The 20,077-nt window shown below is 40.4% G+C and overlaps 1 protein-coding gene across 1 annotated transcript in view; it reads left to right on the forward strand.

Moving 5' to 3' along the window:
* Positions 1–12,023: 12,023 nt before the first annotated feature.
* Positions 12,024–20,077, forward strand: part of MAPK6 (mitogen-activated protein kinase 6) — a 44,615-nt gene continuing 36,561 nt past the window's right edge. The window contains exon 1 of the mRNA XM_082446316.1: positions 12,024–12,129. The gene's annotated coding sequence lies outside the window, so the exon portion shown is untranslated. The remainder of the gene's footprint in view (positions 12,130–20,077) is intronic.

The following is a 20,077-nucleotide window of genomic DNA, read 5'->3' on the forward strand; positions in this document are numbered from 1 at the left end:
TGTAATGCTTTCATAATCACAGAAGACATCATTATATATAAAATACATAACCTTGCTGTCACTGCTTAGAAAGCAATTTCTTCCCTTTGGGATTGCTATTACTACATTCAGAGCATGTGACTCACTTAAAACGTGGATAAGTGGAATCTTTCATCTTTTTCCCTCTCTCAAAGCTAAAAGGAGCAGTTAGTTTTTATTTATGTGGCCCAAGATCTGGAAATATATATATATATATTTCCTAACTCTTAATAGAAAAATTTCCCAATCTCTTACTTTGTCAGTTACTGCCATAGCCATCACCCTAATATTTTTGCCAACATTATTGTAACAGCCATTGGCTTCTCTCTCTCTCTGTCTCTCTCTCTCTCTCTCTCTCTGTTTCCATTCTCCCCTAAGTCCAGTCCATACTGTAACTAGAACAGATTAGGGATATCTACATGCATGTTGCCGAAAGATTAATCATCTTACAATATGATTTTCCTTTTCATTTTGCTCAAAAGTCTTTAATGGCAGGTGGCACAAGAATATTTACAGCATGATCCCATTTCTGTAATAATTATATAAGCAAGATTACCATATGTACAGAAAAAAAATCTGGAAGAATATATGTCAAGTTGATAGCAAAGCTTTTCTCCAGGAGTAGTGGAATTATAGGGATATGTTTACATTCTAATTTTTATATCTCTGAAATGTTTTAAGAAAAGCCTAGATTACTTTCATACTGCAAAAAGAAATAACAGTGAGGATGCAATTCTTGATGAATTACCACTGCCCAGAGGATGAAATCTAAACTCCTCTCCTTTTGTCCAAATGTCGGCCTTCAAAATCCACCTATTCAATAAAACCCACCCAATTTACTCCATACCCCTCACAGGTTACTCACTTTTCTGAATTTCTACAGCACTTCCTGTCTTTGGTATTTATCTTTGCACTTTAGTGCACATTGGGTAGTAACATTATGTAAACTGTTTCTTAATTAATTTACAGATACTTGAGGGTGGAGTTTATGTTTATTCTTTATGTCCCCCCAAAGTCTCTAAACAATGTTAGAGGCACAGTGGATGGTCCCTAAATGTTTATTGAATTGTTTTGAAACCCAACATCTAAGTAATTGAAAAGGGTATGAAAAGTTGTTTTCTTAGGGACACCCACAGGAACAAATCTATCAGGAAGAAAAGAAAACAAAATGGGATATATACATACATATAGGCTAAAGAAGGGGAGCAGTAAAAAGAAAATATAGAAACATTTGAGATATAGGATACTGTATTAGTTTCCTGTAACTACTGTAACAAATTACCACACAGCCTGATGGCTTAAAACAACAGAAATTTATTCTTTCACATTCCTGGAGGCCAGAAGTTCATCAGTTTCACTGGGTTGAATAAAGATGCCAGCAGGGCTGTGCTCCCTCCAGAGACAGTAGGACAACCTGTTTCTTGACTCTTGCAGCTTCTAGTGGCTGCTGGCACCTCTTGGCTTGTGGCCACATCACTCCAGTCTCTGCCTCCATAGTCATATTGCCTTCTCTCCTATGTGTCACATCTCCTGTCATCCTATTCTAAGGATGCATGGAATTGCATTTAGGTCCCACTCAGATAATCCAGAATAATCTCCCCATTTTAAAATCCTCAATCACACCTGCAAAGTCTTGGAATTTTTTGGTTGTTTGTTTGTTTGCCATACAAGGTAATATCCACAGAGTCCGGGGATTAGGACATGGACATTTTTGGGGAGCCATAACTCAGCCTACCACAGATACCTGTCAGAAGGAGTTCTCTTACTAAGCAGGAAAGATCTTCATGGTCCCCAACCCTTCTTTCTCTACTCAGTTCTTCCAATTTCAAGGCATGACATAGAAAGAGAAGCTTAAAATTCATTAAACTTCCAATTCTAAAAACTTGGTGCAATAGCTAGCAGGCCACTAGGGATAAATAGAGGTCTAAAAGCAGTAAGAACTTGCAGGAGAAGAACACTAAAAGTCCGTATTTTTGGCTTCTGAACACAACAAGCTTAGTAGTGACGGCCCAGTGAAGTGAAGCACTCTAAGACTAATTTGGTGAAATCATTCATTGCACATCTACAGTATGCTATCATCACCTACAAAAGAAGGATACAAAAGACTTGGAAGACACCTCCAAGTCAAAGAGTTTACAATCTAATGATTGCCCTTGCAATAAACAGTTAAATGGAGAAAAAAATATGACAAAGCAGCCTAGATTTTTGATACTGCCCTACTTTGGAACAGATTATGAGAATCCAGGCTAAGACCAACACAAAAGAAGCAGGTCGGTCTCCTACTGTAGTTACATAATTCCTGTGAGGAGTGAGGAATTGGGGCCATCTCCCTGCAGGTGAAAATATGATTTTATTCACTATGCAAAGTAATGCATATGTTCTAGGCCAATGTCAATATTTAATAATTTCAAAAGTCAAAATGGTGTACCATTTGGGCAGGATAAAAACATAGGCTTGCATAGGCAGATATGAGTTTGCTTTGAGATTAGATTGTACCTCCTGGTATACTAATACAACCTATTGCATCATGTTGGAAAAAAGATAAACACATTAACTTTCTTGTCCTTTGATGGTAAAACTAAACATCATTCTCTTCTATGAGGGAAAAAATTTAGGTCTCATGCCAGAAAATACTACTAAGGGAGTTTAATTGTTTTGAAGAGTATGCTATGTAAAAAGAAAAATTAATATAAAGTATAGAAACCTTGATTATGTTTCAATTCAACAAACATGTGTAGTCTCTACTATGTGCAAGGCCTCCAGGGAGAAAATAAATGAAAAAGAATGGTACCTGTACCTAAGGAACTAGTTTCCTGTCTCCCAGCAATGATAATATGTCAGAACAGGATCTATGTCATAAATACATACAAAGTTCTATTGGGGTCCAGAGTTGGGGATATTTACAAAGACTTTGGTAGGAGGTAGCATATGAAGTGTACTTTGCAGGATGTACGGCTTTGATCTTTGGAGAAGCAATGAGAAGACAGACCAGGCAGAAGCACCAGCATGAATAAAGGCTCACACGTCGAACAGCTTGGGGCATATTTGAAGAATAGAGAATAATCCATTCTTATTGGGATCTGGAGATCCCTTTGAAGTATCTTCCTATGGGAAAAAGTCTAGCAGGAATTTAGAGGCAACTGAGGTTCTATTTAAACTGACCTAGCAAGATTAACAGTTTTGATAGGAAGAGAAAAAAAAGGAAACAGGGAAAAGAAATTGGAAGTATTAAAGCAAGATACCCTTTTTCTAAATATGCACACCCATATGTATATTATCCCGAAAACCCCACTGAAAAGAATGGTGAGCAACCTGTTGTGTATTGACCTGTGTGAGCCATCTTGTTCTGGTAGAGGAGATGGTGGCCATCACAGATAAGGAATGGGCTGAGCGGGCAGCTTTGGCTCTTTTGGCAAACATGAATTTAACAGACATGATGTCAGAAATAAATCTAGTCAAAAAAAAGAAAAAGAAAAAAAGAAATAAATCTAGCCCCAAACCAAAATGGAAGTGAATATCAGAAAAATGATTCTATTAAAATGAACTTTAGGGAATTCCCTGGTGGTCCAGTGGTTAGGACTCCATGTGTTCACTGCTGAGGGCGCGGTTCAATCTCCGGTCGGGGAACTAAGATCCCACAAGCCACGCGACATGGCCAAAAAATAAATAAATAAAATAAAAATAAAACTTAAAAAAAAATGAATTTCAGAGAATGAATTAATGGTCTGCCACTTCTTCCTCTACCTTCCCATTCTCTTCCCTCCCCTTTCTGTACAAATCAGCCCAAAAGCCAGTTCATGGAGCCAAGCAAGGTTGGTGTCCTTGGTGGGGGTGTGGAATTGTGGTGGCTGAAAGGCATGAGGAGGGCATCTGGGTGAGAGGTCAGCCAGGTGCAGGTGTCAAAGCCCAAGACAGGTGAGAAGGGCGTCTGTGTGGACGGCGGCCTGACTGGAATGAGGGGCGTGTTCCCCCCAAGGAGAGGGACCCCGGTGTGGTATCCCGAGCACAGTGGCAATGGAGTCCCTGCAGAGGGTTAGCCTGTGGCTGCCAGGTGCTGGAACCCAGTGAGGGTAAGATAGCTATCCACATGGGGAAGGGGGAAGGGAGAGGAAGAAAGGAGGCCTAGTGTGGGTGCAGAGATCAAGCTGGGTAAGGAGGCCATCCACTGAAGGAAGGCCATCTGGCACAGGGTGTCAGAGTCAGACCAGGGTGAGGAAGGTGACTGTGCAGGGGATGGTCCAGCTTGGAGCACTGGAGCCCAAGCAAGATACAGAAGGTATCCGGGCAGAGCAGCAGCCCAGTGCAGGGTGAGGAGGTGTCCACACAGGGGGAAGGGGTAATCACAGGAGATTATTTATGCACGGAAGGATTGATGAAATACAATAGTCATACTAAGGATAATGGGAGTTACATTTGTCACTGGTAGAGATGGTAGTTACATATATGAATAATGAAAAAACTAGAATGAACTAGTTGGTGTTGGATTGAAATTGGAGGTATCAGTGTGAACTCATGATTTTGAATATATATAGATATAGAAATATAGATGTAAAATGTGTTTGTGTAAACATAAATGTAAATTTACATACATAAATACATATATACATATACATACATATATTTCATATATTCCCTAGATCTGTCTGCTGAAAGGGCCTAAGAACAGTGATACCTCAATAGCAATGAGCACATCTAACGCCAAGATCTTAGTTTCTGAATGCCATTCTCTGCCAAAAGAAACCAGAGCTCCTTGGAGAAATGGCTGATTCCAGGGCTGGGGCAGGAAAAGTACAAAATAAGCTTGGACTATCTCATGCAGCAAGCAAGGAAGTGCAAAAGAATGATGGAGTGATGTTAAAAGGATAAAGAAGCCAACTTGAAGGGGCTTCCACTGACCAAATGTGGAACAGTCTCAGTGTCAAAATAACGACAGTAATGGGCTATTGTCCACTGAATAAAATAGGAATTCCTTGGCTAACACAGATATAAATTTTAAAAAGAATAACTAGGAAGTATGATGAAGAATGGGATATTTACATAGCCTCAAAGTACTTCCCCACAAAATACTTAATTACAAGGCAGATGCCACCTTAATCAAGTTAGCATCACCAGTGACACGACAGATTGAAGTCATGTGCCACCTAATAGGATACAGTGAGAACATGGCATCACTTCTCTGATCGTTCCACCAAAGATAACCTGTATTTAATCATCACAAACCCTCAGACAAACCCAGACTGAGGGACATTCTACAAAAATAAGTGGCCGTAATCTTAAAGAATATCAAGGTCATGAAAGTAAAGCAAAGACTAGGGAACCGTTCAAGATTGAAGACTGAAGAGACAGCTAAATACAACGCATAATTTCTGGGCGGAAGGACATTATTGGGACCACTGACAAAATTTGAATGGGGTATGAGGATTATACAGTAACATATCAATGTTAAATTCCTGATTTTGATATTGTACTGGGGTTATCTAGATGAATATTCACTAGTAAAAAAATACATACTAAAGTATTTGTGATGACAGGGCATTTTCACAGTTCAGGCTCTGCAGGAAGAAGACTCTGAGTCAGAGTTTAGTGTCCAGGATGTTTACCAGGGAGTGCCTTTGGGATCGACACCTGTGGAATAGAAGAGAAGGAAGCAGGCTTAGACGGAAGGAAAAGCAGGCTGCATATAAGGAAAGCTCAGTAGCCTGAACTGACCCCATGAGGAGTTTTGGAGCTGAAACGGTCCTTCAGCGTTGCCCCAAACCAGGCTGAAATGGCTGGGCTTAAAAACCACGCCTTGATCAGTTAATGGATGTAAGCTGTCTCCAAAGGGGTGTGAGCTCTGATAAGGCAGCTCTCTGCTGCCTAAAGCCTAAAGGCTGTCTAATGACAGGGCCCCAAGTAGCTGGGACAATAAGTCCCTCTGCAAAGGGAAATCTCAGTGGGTCATCTCCACGTTCATTCCCTGTGCTGCTCCCGGATCTACTTCGTCATATACATTGAGGAGTAGCTTCTTCAGGTTTCTGATGAGCCTCTCCTCCTGGGGAAACTTAGAAGAGGAAGGCTTGTAGAACAAACAAACGATAGCCCTCTCTGCTGCAGCTGGTCTTGGGGCTGCAATTGAAACTTACAGCCTCCTTTCTCAACCATCCTTTCTAAATTCCTCTCATTCTCAGCTACCACTTCTCTTGGCCTTAGTGACTTACCTGGGGTCACGATCTAGATTCACATCCCAGAGAGGTCTGGGTTCCTGGTCACCATGTCCTTGCTGCATTATCCATTTACTATTGCAACTGGGCAAGAGAATAACAAGAAGCACACAAGTAGATCATCCAAGTGCTAAAACAGTCTTCCCTACCCTTATTGTATAACAACAGACCTAAGTCCTTCTGATAATCAGGGTTAATACCCCTGTTAAGATGATTCCTCTACTTCCAGCCCACTCATCCCTGGATACTAGGAGCCCAAAGTGCCCAGCGGAAGTTTAAGCTAGTAGTTCAAAGGGACTTTTGCTGTATCCTTGGGTGGAAATATTCCCCTTTTAGAAACAAGGTCCTCTGACCCTGCAGAGTTCTGAATCGCAGGAACAGGAAGCATAAATTTCCCATTGGGTCATTGGGAATAATGATAAGCAGGTCTATTTGTACTTCCATAGTTTGCTTCTCAGACCCATGTATTCTTCCTGTTGGGGACATAGCACCAAATAAAGATCTTTGATTCAATGTGTTTAATGTATCCAGGGGGATGGCACTTACAGAGCATTGCATCTCAGCTGACATGTCAGCCATACCTTCAGCATGGCACCCCAATACTCTGTCAGGCCAGGCGCTTCAGGGTGTTGCAGTAAGTGATACAACCAGCAGATACCATTGTCATGGGTCCACTCTCACATCTTTTTTACTGTAAATTGGGTCCCCTGGTCTGATGCAATGTTATGAGAAGTCCCCTGCTGGTGGATCAAATATTGTTTAAGCCCAGAGTGAGGCCTGAAGACAAGACTTTTAAATCCTTACCCAGAATATGTGTCCATTCCTGTCAGAATGAAACATTCTACCTTTCAGTCAACTTGCCACCAACTTGTTGGTTGGGCTCCTTGAGGAACGGTGCCATACCAGGAGCTCAGCATTGATCTCTTTTGCTGTCAAGATGGACATTTGGCAGAGGCAATAACTAGATCAGCTCTGATAAGTGGGAACCCATGCTAATGGGCCCAGGATAACCTCAATCTCTGCCACATGGCCACTTTATTCAAGTATCCATTGTGCCAGAAAGGGTGTGGTCAGTGACCAAGGGGGAGTCAACTGGCTGAGTCATTTTATATTGAAGGATTTACAACTGCCATTTTGCCTTCTTTTCCATATGCCATGGCTTTTTTGTTCCTCTACTCCTATATTTTGCCATCTTTTGTGTTAAAAAGATATTTTCCAATGTAACATTTTAATTCCCCTATCATATATATATTTGAGTTATTAGTGGTTGCTGGGATTATGATTAACATCTTAATTTATAACAATGTTGTTCAGATTAATACCAACTTAATTTCAACAGTATTCAAAAACTTTGCTCCCAAATAGTTCCATTCCCTACACCCTCTTTGTTTTCTTTTGCTTGTACAAACCAAGTAGTACCCTTATTGGCTGTCCATCTATTTTTCAGCAAGTGACACCATGTTTTATTAATTATCTCCCTAACTCTCTGCAGGTCAGGGGCCCCTGGTTGCCACTTTGATCTTGCTGCTTATTATCATAATTGCGTCCACATGGTTTCTGACACGTGTGTGATGCCATCTGGTTCAATTATTTCTGGGTTGTATTAACTCCATTGCTAATAAGGAAGTCAGTTTTATAACAGCGTCGCCTACCATCATCAGTCCAGCCTGCAAAAGAGAGCCGCTACTGAACTTCATAGTGATTCTGGTGCCCTTTCACCAGCACATTCTATATTGCTTTGGTAGATGGTGTATCCTCCAGGTCCTCCTATGGAAGAGTCATCTGGTGGGTTTTCTGGACTGACATAGCATAGCTATACCAGCATGCCCACTTCCCTGTGTCCTTTTTCAAAAATTGAGATAGCATTACATACATAAAATTCACCATTTTGAAGTGCACAACTTATTGGTTTTTAGTATGTTCACAAGGTTGGGCAACCATCATCACAATCAATTTTATAGTAGTTTCATTACCCCAAAATGTAACCCTGTGCCAGTTAGCAGTCATTCCTTATTCTCCCTACTGACAGCCCCTGGAAACCACCAATTTACTTTATGTCTCTATGAATTTGCCTACTCTGGACATGTCATTAAATGGAAGCACACAATATGTGTGGCACTGTATGTCTGCCTTCTTTCACTTAGCATAATGTTTTCAAGGTTCACCCATGTTGTAGCATATATCAGTCTCATTACTTTTTATGACTGAACAGTATTCCATTGTATGGATATAGCAAATTTCATTTACCCATTCATCAGTTGATGAACATTTGGGTTGTTTCCCCCTTTTGGTTATTATGAATAATGCTGCCTTAAACGTTTGTGTACAAATTTTTGTGTAGACATTATGTTTTCATTTCTTTGGGGAATATACTTAGGAGTGGAATTGCTGGGTCAAATGGTAACTTTATGTTTAACTTTTTCAGCAGTTGTCACACCATTTTCCAAATTGGCTGCACCATTTTACCTTCCCAGCAGCAATGTATGAGGGTTCCAGTTTCCCCACAACCTCACCAACACTTCTTTTTCTTTCTTTTAAAAAATTTTTTATTATAGTCATTCTATTGGTGTGAAGTGGTATCATTGTGGTTTTGATTTACATTTCTGTAATGACTACTGATATTGAACATATTTTCATATGCTTGTTACCCATTTGTGTATCTTTTTTAAAGAAATTACTATTCAAATCTTTTGTCTATTTAAAAATTGGGTTATTTGTCATTACTGTTGAGTAAAGTTTACATATATATATATATATAAATTCTGGATACTAGATTGTTATCGGAATATGATTTGCAAATACTTTCTCCTATTCTGTAGGTTGTCTTTGACTTTCTTGGTGGTGTCCTTTGAAGCACAAAAGCTTTTAATTTTGATGAAGTGCAACTTTGGTTGACTATGTTTTGTGTCATGTCTAAGAAACCATTGCCTGATACAAGGTCACAAAAATTCACACTTACTTTTTTCTTAGAGTTTTATAGTGTTAGCTCTTACATTTAAGACTATGATTCATTTTAAGTTAATTTTTGTGTATTTTGGGAGATAAGGGTCCAAACTTTTTCTTTTGCTTGTGGATAGCACCATTTGCTGGAAAAAACTATTCTTTCTTCATAGTATTTTTTTGGCATTCTTGTTGAAAATCCACTGCCCATAAATGTGTAGGTTTACTTCTGGACCCTCAATTCTATTCCCTTGATCTACATGTCTATCCTTATACCAGTACCACACTGTTTTTGTAGCTTTGTAGTCAGTTTTGAAAATGGGAATTGAACCCTCCACCTTTGTTCTTTCTCAAAATTGTTTTGGCTATTCGAGGTCCCTTACATTTCCATATGAATTTTAGGATCAGTTTGTTAATTTCTGCAAAAGAGCCAGCTGGGATTTTGATAGGGACTACCTTGAATCTGCACATCAATTTGGAGATTAATGCCATCTTAACAACATTAATTTTCCAATAAATGAACATGGAATATCTTTCCATTAATTTAGGTCTTCTTTCATTTCCTTCAACAAAGTTTTGTAGTCTTCAGTGTATACGTCTTATTAAATTTACTCCTAGGTATTTTATTATTTTTGATTTCCCTTAGTGTTTTAATCCTTTCCTCTACCATCTGCCAAGACATTTATGGCATTTTCATATCTCTTAGCATGGGCCATCACTTTTTCCATGCTTCATAGGAGCCATCTTACCAGTAAGTTTGCACCAATTCCTGGGGTCTTTTGACAGAGTATAATCTTATATTTTGGGAGAATGTACTCAAATTGTTTTTGAATCTTATGTTCTATCCCCCTTGATCAAGTACCCTCAGAATCTAGTCCCATGTGTATTCCCCCACCTCCTGCAATCCACGCTGGTTAAATCTTTTTACTCCTTTGGGATATGGTTTCTTTCCTCCCTTCTCAGGCCTAGCATGTCCCCAGCTGGATTATGCTGCCACTTAACCCTAGTTATAGATTTAGTGGACAGGAGGGTTGGTGGGGGAAGATCCTGACGAGACACATGTTGTATTGCAGGAAGAGGCCCTGGCATTGTCTCAAGCTAGGGGAGTGTATGGCTCTTAGTAGAAAAGGGTGGCTCACTTCTGCAGGCTCAGAGGATCAAAAGGAACCTGGGAATATAAGATATTGGGGGGCATCAATTCAAAGGTCCCCATCCCATGTGTCAGGGTCTCATTCTTTCCCAACAACAGCCCTGTCCTTGGATTAGGAGACCTAGTTTATTAGTAGTTTAACCTTCTTTGGAGCTTGGCCACATTGATGATTGAGTGTGGTCCGGTCCTCAGCCTTCTCTACGCTTCCTCTGCAGGTTATGAAAGCCTCTTTACCAAAGAGACCCTCTGGCTTTCATACTTGGCTTTCAGTTGCCTGCTAGCCACTCTCTTAGCTTTTTGTTTTCTTCTCCTAGAGCTTTAATAGAGCTAAGCAATAACCATCCAATCCCACTGTCCTTATAGTTACTATTTCCTCCATATATTGTACCAACTAATACATTCTCTTTCACTAGTATGCTATCCCAATTCACCACTGGTGAAAGTGTTAGTAACTGTACTGTTACCTTATGCCAGGGGCTATCTGTGCTCCATCCATCACCAGTGATGAGGACCTCATACCAGCCGGGTAGTGATCCAGCTTCAAAACCCCATCTTATCATCTGCTTTCTCCATCTCTCCTGGCTCCAACTTGGCAGTTTGGGTTTTCCAGGAAGCAGACTCTGAGACAGACTTTAGTGTTCAGGATAATTATGAAGGCGAGCTCTTGAGATCCATGTCTGTGGGTTGGAGGAAAGAAAACAGGATTGGGCAGAGGGAGATGTTGATCTGAGATACAGGCTGATAAACTCAACTAACCCCATTGGGAGCGCTTGAGCAGAAATGGCCCATTGAAGTTGCCCTGCACAGGGCCAAAACAGCCAGGCCGCTCTATCCTTCCCTTGATCAGTCCTTGGATTTGGGCCACCTGGGAAAGGGGCATCTTCTTGGGCAAGGTAGCTCTCTGCAGATGAGGCCAACCCTGAAGGGAATGACAGTAGACAGATGCTTGTTGACCCCACAGCTGAGCAACAAGTCCTTCCTTGAAGGGTATCTGGTCAATGCATCTCAATGTCCACCACAGGTGTCATGCCAGCAACTTACTCTCAAATTAGTCAGTTAAAAAAAAGTTCATTATGCTATGTGTGCAACTTTTCTGTAAGTTTTAATACTTTCAAAATTAAAAAAAAACTTTAAAAGAATGAACATGCTTACATAAATTGTGACTTAGGAAACACCTAGAAGAAAGCCTTCTGTTGCTGATACAAAGAAAGAGGAATGGTGTTGAAAGATGAAAATTCATTTGAATGAGTAAAATATGGATCACCAGAAGAGTTAGTGGGAGGTAAGAATGAAAAGGCAAGTTGAGGCTTCATCCTTGCTGATACAACACACTTCAGAATAGGGCGATAACAGAAAATGCCTATTTCATCACAGCTAGACCTGCCTTTAATTTCATCTCACCTCTTCTGAGTAGGTAAAGTCTTTTCCAGATTATCTTTAATAGTTACTGTTTCCTAGCTCCCTCTTCCTTTTGTTCCTTTCCTCTCCAAGGCCATCATGGAACTTGGAATGTGAAGATGTTGAGTCTTTGCTCAGCTTCCCATACTGGGATGAAGATTATTTTTAAAATTAATCTCTGAGTCACAGAGGGAGGAGGGAAAGAATCATTTTAATCTCTTCCTTTTCCCTCCTTCATAACCTGCTGTACAGCTAAATCATTTTTAAAAATCTTTTTTCCTCTTCCCCAAGAATCACTTGCCTTTTATTTTTCCTTTGGAAACAGTATTTATAAACCTTCAGAAGCTTCTAAAACTGGAAGAAATTTTTCTTTGCTGAATGGGCCACCAGCTAAAGGAGATTTCCGTAAGCTGCTTTCATGTAAGTAAATCTATTTCTTATAATACTGATTGTTGGGATCTGAGAAGTTATATACAGTTCCTCCTCCTCCCCTTCTCACTGTGCCATCAGCTGTACCCTGTCTGAACTTTCCCTTCGTCTCTCCTGGGCTGCACAGAAGACACTCCTGTTTTCTGTGGGAGATGCAGGCAGAGACTCTTCTGGCCTTCTACCTTTGCAGCATGCTATGGCATGTCTCATGTTTCACTATTTGACCTCAATTCTTTGAGGGATAAATAAGCATACAAACAGTGAAAGCTGCATTTTTTAAAAAGTGTTTACCAATTTACATACTAAACGTTGAAGAAAAGCCCTACCTAACTAAGTTACTCAGAAAATGGGGACAAAGTTCTATGTTGGGTAAAGTAGGCACTTAAAGAATATCTGTGGAATGAACTGAATGAAAGAGAGAGCTGCCTTAACTTCAGGAAACCGTGGTTTAAACAGGCAAGCTTCTGGGTGGAGATATTAATAGCACCACTTATTTATACAGTCGTTTAACATTTTCAGAGTGCTTTCACACACATTATCTCATGAAATCCTTGGAACAAACCTGCAAGGGAGGAGAGGCATTTTTATGATAAGATTAAATGACTTGCCTGTGGCAGAACTGGTGCCAGTACGCAGGTCTGCTGACTACTGTTGGTGCCCGGATACCAGATGGATTTTTCTGATTTCAGAGTGGAGTCCTCAAGGATTACTGCTAGGGGACTTACTTAAAACTTTCATAGACTGTTTGAAAGTGGGCTCATATAAGAACAGTCACTAGGCTGAGGTGTCCTTAAGCTCTCCAGAGTAGTAAACACCAAGCAGATCAATCTAAATTGAAGTAAAGATAAATAAACAAGGCTATGTGAGTGGACAGAAGTATGGCAAATGAGTTTCACTCTGTACTGATTTTGAATAATGCATTTAGGTTGTTAGTCTGAAGGACACTTGAAAGAAGATGAGCTTGGAGCTATGTTTTATTTCAAGAAAGAGAACCGTGAGTTATTGTTGACTGTTTCCTAAAGTCATGTAGCAATAATTTCCAAGTTCTTAGCCTCCTTGCTAAAAACATGGAAAACAAAACTGAAAGCACTGTTTTGTCCTATATTCGACAAAATGGTAATGAAGCTATACCTCTGGTCAAGCATCTAATTCTGCCCCAAAACCTTAAAAAAGAGCCTAGTCAGTATACCAGGTCAGACAAAAGAGCAACTAAAATAATCAGATTCCCTAAGAAGAAAGTTGCTTTAAAAATAGGAGTAAATAAGTGGATATTTGGAGGAAATTCTTATTTACCTTTCTGAAGTTTATGTCATAGAGGGCAATTATAATATTCAAAAACACTTCATTTTCAACAAACATTTTATTGGGAGGACACTATATTCAGATACTATGCCCCACACTAGAGTTTACAGTGAGTAACACATAGCATTCACAGTCATTGTCAGAGAATACCACACCAGATGAATCTTTTGTCCAACTCAGCACAGCTTTTCTTGTGTTCTTTATGAATTGGCATCTGGTTTATAGTGCAGTCTCTTGGGTTTGGTTGGTATGTGTTGGTTGCTAGAGACCAATCAACCATGGTGAACCTGCAATCAAGTTCTTCAAGCTGCAAATCTTTAGGACTGGACTCTTCATACCACCCAGAGGATAAAGTGAAGTTATTACTATTAATAACCTTCTCATTCATGTTGAGTTGTTTATCTGGGTCTTACAGACACCATCCTTCTCTGTGTTCTCAGCATTTCTTCTGAGCTAGGAAAATAAAGATAGTCCCTGTATGACTGAGTTATGTCCCCAAAAGTTGACTTCTAACTTAGTTGTTTGAAACTGAAAATGCATTTTCCCCAGAGAAACAATGTGACAAATACTGGCTGGGTCCTCAGGCCAACTGTTAGAAGCCCATTTAGCCCACAAGCAGCTCGACTATGAGAGGATGAGAACTGTGACCTACAGCATTGTTTCCATGGGAAAATGTGCCCCAGCAGCAGAATAAGGACTTCCTTCCTCCCCCACTTCCTACCTCCATGAGCAGAAGCCAGTGTGTTTACTACAGGAAATGCAGCTCCTGCCTGCGGGCAGCTGGGCACTGCAGCAGCCTTGGATGCCTGATCCACGGGGCAGAGATACTCTCTCACCTCTCCTGCCCTAACCCTGTCAGTGAAGAGAGTGGGGGCAGGTGTGGAGTCTTTCCCTGATCCACCGTCTCCGGAGCAGGGCTGTTGGGATTCTTTTGGGGGGGGGGTGGGGGGTTCAAAGCTGGCTACATAATTTCTGGGGCCTCGTATTCAAAAAGTAGAAAAAAAATGGATGGAGCTAAAGGTACCAAAATATAAAGCCTTTTCCCTTTCTTCTGGTCTCTCTCTCTTGACTTACGGTGTTTAATTTAGACAGTCAATAATCATAACTAATATTCTAAGTAAGGAAAAATTAAAAATTTAAGTTGTCAGCATGACTTTTATAATTAATTTTTATATTGTAAGATGCAAATATAGTTTGAAATACAAATATGAGTATTTAACTCCTATGTGAAATCACCAAAATGACACAATTTCTATGTTGCAGCTCCTACATGCATATATATTTTGTTCTCACCAGAGCAGTGGAAAACACTGCAGAAAACGAACTTAACCATTATTATTTCATTTCTTGATACACACATTGGAGCAACACTCTCTACCTTTGACTTATTGAGGAGTAAGTAAGGGCTGAAAGGACAAAAGAAATGTTTTGGCCTAGGCTGTTGGCTAATATGGGGAAGTAACGCAAGAAAGGATACGACAGGGTTCCTTGATCTTTTCTGCTTCCTAGAACGCCATTGCCTTCTTTCTGCGTTTGAAGCAAGTTCTGGTTCCAATGGAAAGCATGGCCTCTCAGAGCTATCAGCACCCCCAGTTACTCAGTTGTAGATGTAACACACCTTATACTCACTTGCTTTGTTTCACTGAACTCCAATGCCTTGTGGGTCCACCAGAATTCTGTGCTTATCGGGCCCTAAGAAAGCTATATGTGAATGGGGTGGCAAGGAACAGTGATCACCCATTGCGCCTCTCTTCTGTTCACATGCAAACTCTATTGTCCCATCCAAATGCACTACAAAACATGAGTTCAAAGATAAACTTATTAGGAATTTCAAGATGGCAATAGGAGAGTATAAAACCAAGCATGGGGTCTTTCTGAGCGTGTGATCCTGCATAATGCCCTGGATATGGGGTGGGGTGGAGGCCAAAGGTGGGGGAAGTCTGTGGTAGCCTGGGGTAGGAATTCACAGGGATAGAGCTACCCAGGATGGGCAGATGGATCTTAAGCCTCCAGAGGGCCTGGCCATTTTCCTTTGAGAACACCACTCCTAGGGTATTGCTAGAAACAGTGAAGGCTTCAGTCAAGACTCCAGAGGTGGGACTTCCCTGGTGGCGCAGTGGTTAAGAATCCGCCTGCCAATGCAGGGGGCACGGGTTCGATCCCTGGTCTGGGAAGATCCCATATGCCGTGGAGCAACTAAGCCCGTGCACTACAACTACGGAGCCTGCTCTCTAGAGCCCACGAGCCACAACTACTGAGCCCATGTGCTGAAACTACTGAAGCCCGTGTGCCTAGAGCCTGTGCCCTGCAACAAGAGAAGTCACCGCAATGAGAAGCCCGTGCACCACAATGAATAGCCTGCTCGCAGCAACTAAGACCCAGTGCAGCCATAAATAAACAAACAAACAAACAAACAAAAGACTCGAGGTGGGTACTGGTCTCTAGGGATGACATCTTCAGGGAAGGTTCTTCCAGTGGTGGTAACTGCCAGCTGGCAAAATATGTCACACAGAAGGAGATCATATTGTGGAAGGTAGACCTACTGCACCATATTATATACTGGTTGATAACCTGAGCACTCAGAATAACCAATGTAAACACACCTTCAGCATGTTTACTTAGAGTTACAGATAGTGATTACCTTCTTCCCCAAATGACAGATAGCTTGACTATTTTGGAGTACAAAAAGGAGAAAAATGACCTTGTGTACTGAAAGCTGCTTTGCCCCCACAACTCAAAATATTTATCACTCTGTGGATGGGCTGAGGAACACCTTGTCTGATCTTTTATTTGCATTGGTCATGTGCTGGAGGCCCAGGTTGTTCTCAAAAACCTAGGATGTTTATAGAAGACTGTGGTCTCAAGAGTTCAAGTTTCAAAATTATGGACTATCTCCAGGACTCAGGAGCATCTGTTCTCACGCTAATGGGGCTCTCAAGATAGGAGGAGGATGGACAAAGTGTAAATAAGAAAGCCTTTGGACCATATTTCCCTAAAGCCAAGAGTGTCACCATCTCTCTGCTCCTCTTAAAAAGTGTGCGTGTGGGGGTGTGTGTGTGGCAGGCGGGAGCTACAACTATTGTATTAGTCGTTTAATTCTACCATTTCTACAAATTTATCCGACTTCCACAAAATACTGACTTTCAAGGCAGATAAATTACAGGGAGGATCCTTTGATTACTTGCTGTTTTTGTAAAATTACCCCAATAGGTATTTCCCAGTACATTTATGTATTTAGTTATATAACCATTATTCAAAAAGTAAGTGTAGGGACTTCCCTGGTGGCGAGGTGGTTAAGAATCCGCCTGCCAATGCAGGAGACACGGGAAGATCCTGTCCGGGAAGACCCCACATGCCTCGGAGCAACTAAGCCTGTGCGCCACAACTACTGAGCCTGCGCTCTAGAGCCCACGCGCCTAGAGCCCGTGCTCCGCAACAATAGAAGCCACGGCAATGAGAAGCACATGTGCCGCAATGAACAGTTGCCCCTGCTCGCCGCAACTAGAGAAAGCTCGTGCGCAGCAACGAAGACCCACGCAGCCAAAAATAAATTAAATAAATAAATAAAAAGTACGTGTACAGATTGTTTCAGAGATTTTGTTACAAGGAAAGCCAGGTTTTGTCTAAAAAATTTGAGTAGTTGATTGCAGCTTTCCTACGAAATCCTATTTACCATAGCCTAAGAGAATGAAATAATGTTTACAAAGTGTTTACCTGAAACAGGTTACTTGATAAATGCTATTACCATTCTCCCAAGGAGTAAGCTCTTTGCTGCCCCATCACGTTAAATGTAGGACCCTTGATCTTCATTTACAGGTGTCTCTCGCTTCAAAAAACCTTCATGTGATCTGCCTCTCATTGAACTTTACATACAGCTTCAATGGATCTTGGCTGAAAACATTCTCTTCATAATCTTTAACTACAGTCAATCCTCATTATTCGCAGATTGCTTGCGAATTTGCCTACTTGCTAAAATTTATTTGTAACCCCTAAATCAATACTCACAGCATTTCTGACATGCAGAGTGGTGAAAAAATTGTTACCCTGTGTGTATATTCCCATTGAGGTTGAACGAGGCAACACTCTGCCTTCTTGTTTCAACTCTCACATTATAAACAAAAGTCCTTTCTGTGGTCTAGTTAGCACCATGTTTTTTGCATTTTTTGCTTTTTTGTTGGTGATTTAGCTGTTTAAAATGGTCCCCAAGCATAGTACTGATGTGCTGGCTATAAATGTAAGAAAGCTGTGATATGCCTTTTGGAGAAAATATGTGTTAGATAAGCTTCATTCAGCATGAGTTACAGTGCTATTGGTCAGAGTTCAATGTTAATGAATCAACAACATATATTAAATGTCTTTAAATAGAAACACACATAAAACAAGGTTATGTATTGACTGGTTGGTGAAAACATGACCAGAGATTTGCAGGAAACTAATCCTGTATTTCCCTTAGAAGCAATGGTTCAGCAGTTACTAATTCAGTGTTCAAAGTGACCTTACAGAACATAACTACCACAAACAACAAGAATTAACTGTACTTGGCAACCAATTTCTTCAGTGGAAAGTTCTTTTGTTTACAAATCAAATTACAATGTGTTCTTTTAGAAACCATGTCTAGGAAAGCAATCATTTTAAATTAAGAGTATAAACATCGACACATAGAAGCTTCTATCAATAGTTAGAGAAGACCTTGGATGGTATCACCTCTTTGCAGGTTCCTCCTCCCCCCAGCAATTTCTCTTATAGCATCCCTGACAGGTGGCCATTGTTTTCTGACTGAATGCTTCCAGTGATGTAGCGCTCACTTCACCAGGAGGTCCTGTCCACTGTAGCTCAGTTCCAATATCCAAAACTGTCCTTTCTTACACTGAGTCAAAATCTTTCTCTCTGTAATAGCCCTCCTGGTGGTCTTAGATTTGAACTCCAGTACAACATGGAATAAATCTACTCTCTTCTCTGCATAACAACCCTTTAGCAAATTGCTTTTCTGCAGGTTAAGCAGACCCAATTCCCTCATCTTTTCTTCAGAGAAAAAATGGTTTCCACACTCTTCCTAGATGTCTCTTCCTAATGAATTCTGATTTGTTATGCAAGGTAGCTCTTTTTATGTGGTATCTATATTTGAACACATGAGTTCAGAAATCCTGAGCTGAATAGCATAGGTCTGGTGTCCCTGTGACTTGAACACTGTTTTGCATTAACACAGTCTACATTTTGTTAGTTGTTTGGTGACAGCTCACACTGCATGAATATCTGTAACTTATAGTTACATCATCAGGTCAAGCTGTTCCCCAAATCCTGGCCCCTTTCAAATGATTTTTCTGAACAAAGATACTATACTTTATATTTATTGCAGCCAAATGTCATCTTCTTTAAAAGAAAAATCATGATATTGAATAACTATTCTGTCATCATATTCTGATCTGAGTTCTATATCTTCCTCAAATTTGATATCTTAACTCAAAACATTGATAAAAATATTGCTCAGGTCTGGACAAAGGAGGACAAATCTGCATTGCTCTTCTTGAGAACTTGAGGCCTCAAGATTAATGTCACTCCAATAATTAGCACTCTTTGAATCAATTCTCTGCAATTATCTAAACCCATATTTCTCAATCTTATCCACAAAAGTGTCTTGACTTTTTGAAATGACCAACATCTTTGTTTAGTAATGTAATAATCCTATCAAGAAAGGAAGTGGTATTTCTTTGTCATGATTTACTTGACAAGAATCCATGACGACTCCTATTAACTGTTACATTTTCCCTAACACATCGTGTTCAATGATTTACATTAGAAAATTTCCAGGAATTGGCATCAAGCTTAGTGGTCTTATTTCTAAAATCCGCTTTTCCCTTCATCTTGAAAATCAAGATATTGACAGTTTATTTTCATGGGAAGATGGTCATCAGAATGGTAAAAGATAAAACAAGTTGTCTAATGAGGGAATTTAAACTCAAATAGGCAAAATGGGAGCAACTGGGTAACCCAAGACTTTCCCCTCATGGAGTCCAGTTGATCTGGCTCCAAGAATATCACTTGCATTGTCATCCCCTTTCTGTGCCCAATAGAGACACATTCTCTCTCTTTCTCTCATGCTTAAACCAGAGATTGGATTGGGTTTTCTGTCACCGTAACAAAAAGAATTCTGACTTATACAGGAAAGGGCTCCTTAAAGGACATTAGAGTATTGTTACCAGTGTAAAGCAGACTGGATACAGAGCAGAAAACAACAATGATCCTCCTGCCCTCTTCCTGTTGCCAACCTCTTGCTCATCTAATCTACCCTTCCCATTCATAGAAGAATTATCATTCTAAAATACTAGTTGAATCATCTAAATTCCTCTCCTTCTGCCTTTAGCATAAATCCAAAAGTTCTGGCATCCAAATAAGGCCTTCTCAACTGGTGCTAACTTGCCTTCATTCCCCCAGGCCTGTCAGACTTTTTACCAAAGTGTGCCCAGCACATTCATATCTTTGTACACTCTGCCCTCTCATCCTGAAATTTCTTTTTTCCTCATACTTCCTGATGGAATCAAGCCCGGCTCAAATACTCTGTCTTCTTGTTGGAACTTTCCTGATGTTTCCAGTCCTTCATCAATTGTTCCTTCCAACAAGAGCAGGTAATTTGCATCTC

The sequence above is a fragment of the Balaenoptera physalus genome (genome assembly GCF_965194825.1).
Source record: "Balaenoptera physalus genome assembly, chromosome: 2".
Taxonomy (NCBI): domain Eukaryota; kingdom Metazoa; phylum Chordata; class Mammalia; order Artiodactyla; family Balaenopteridae; genus Balaenoptera; species Balaenoptera physalus.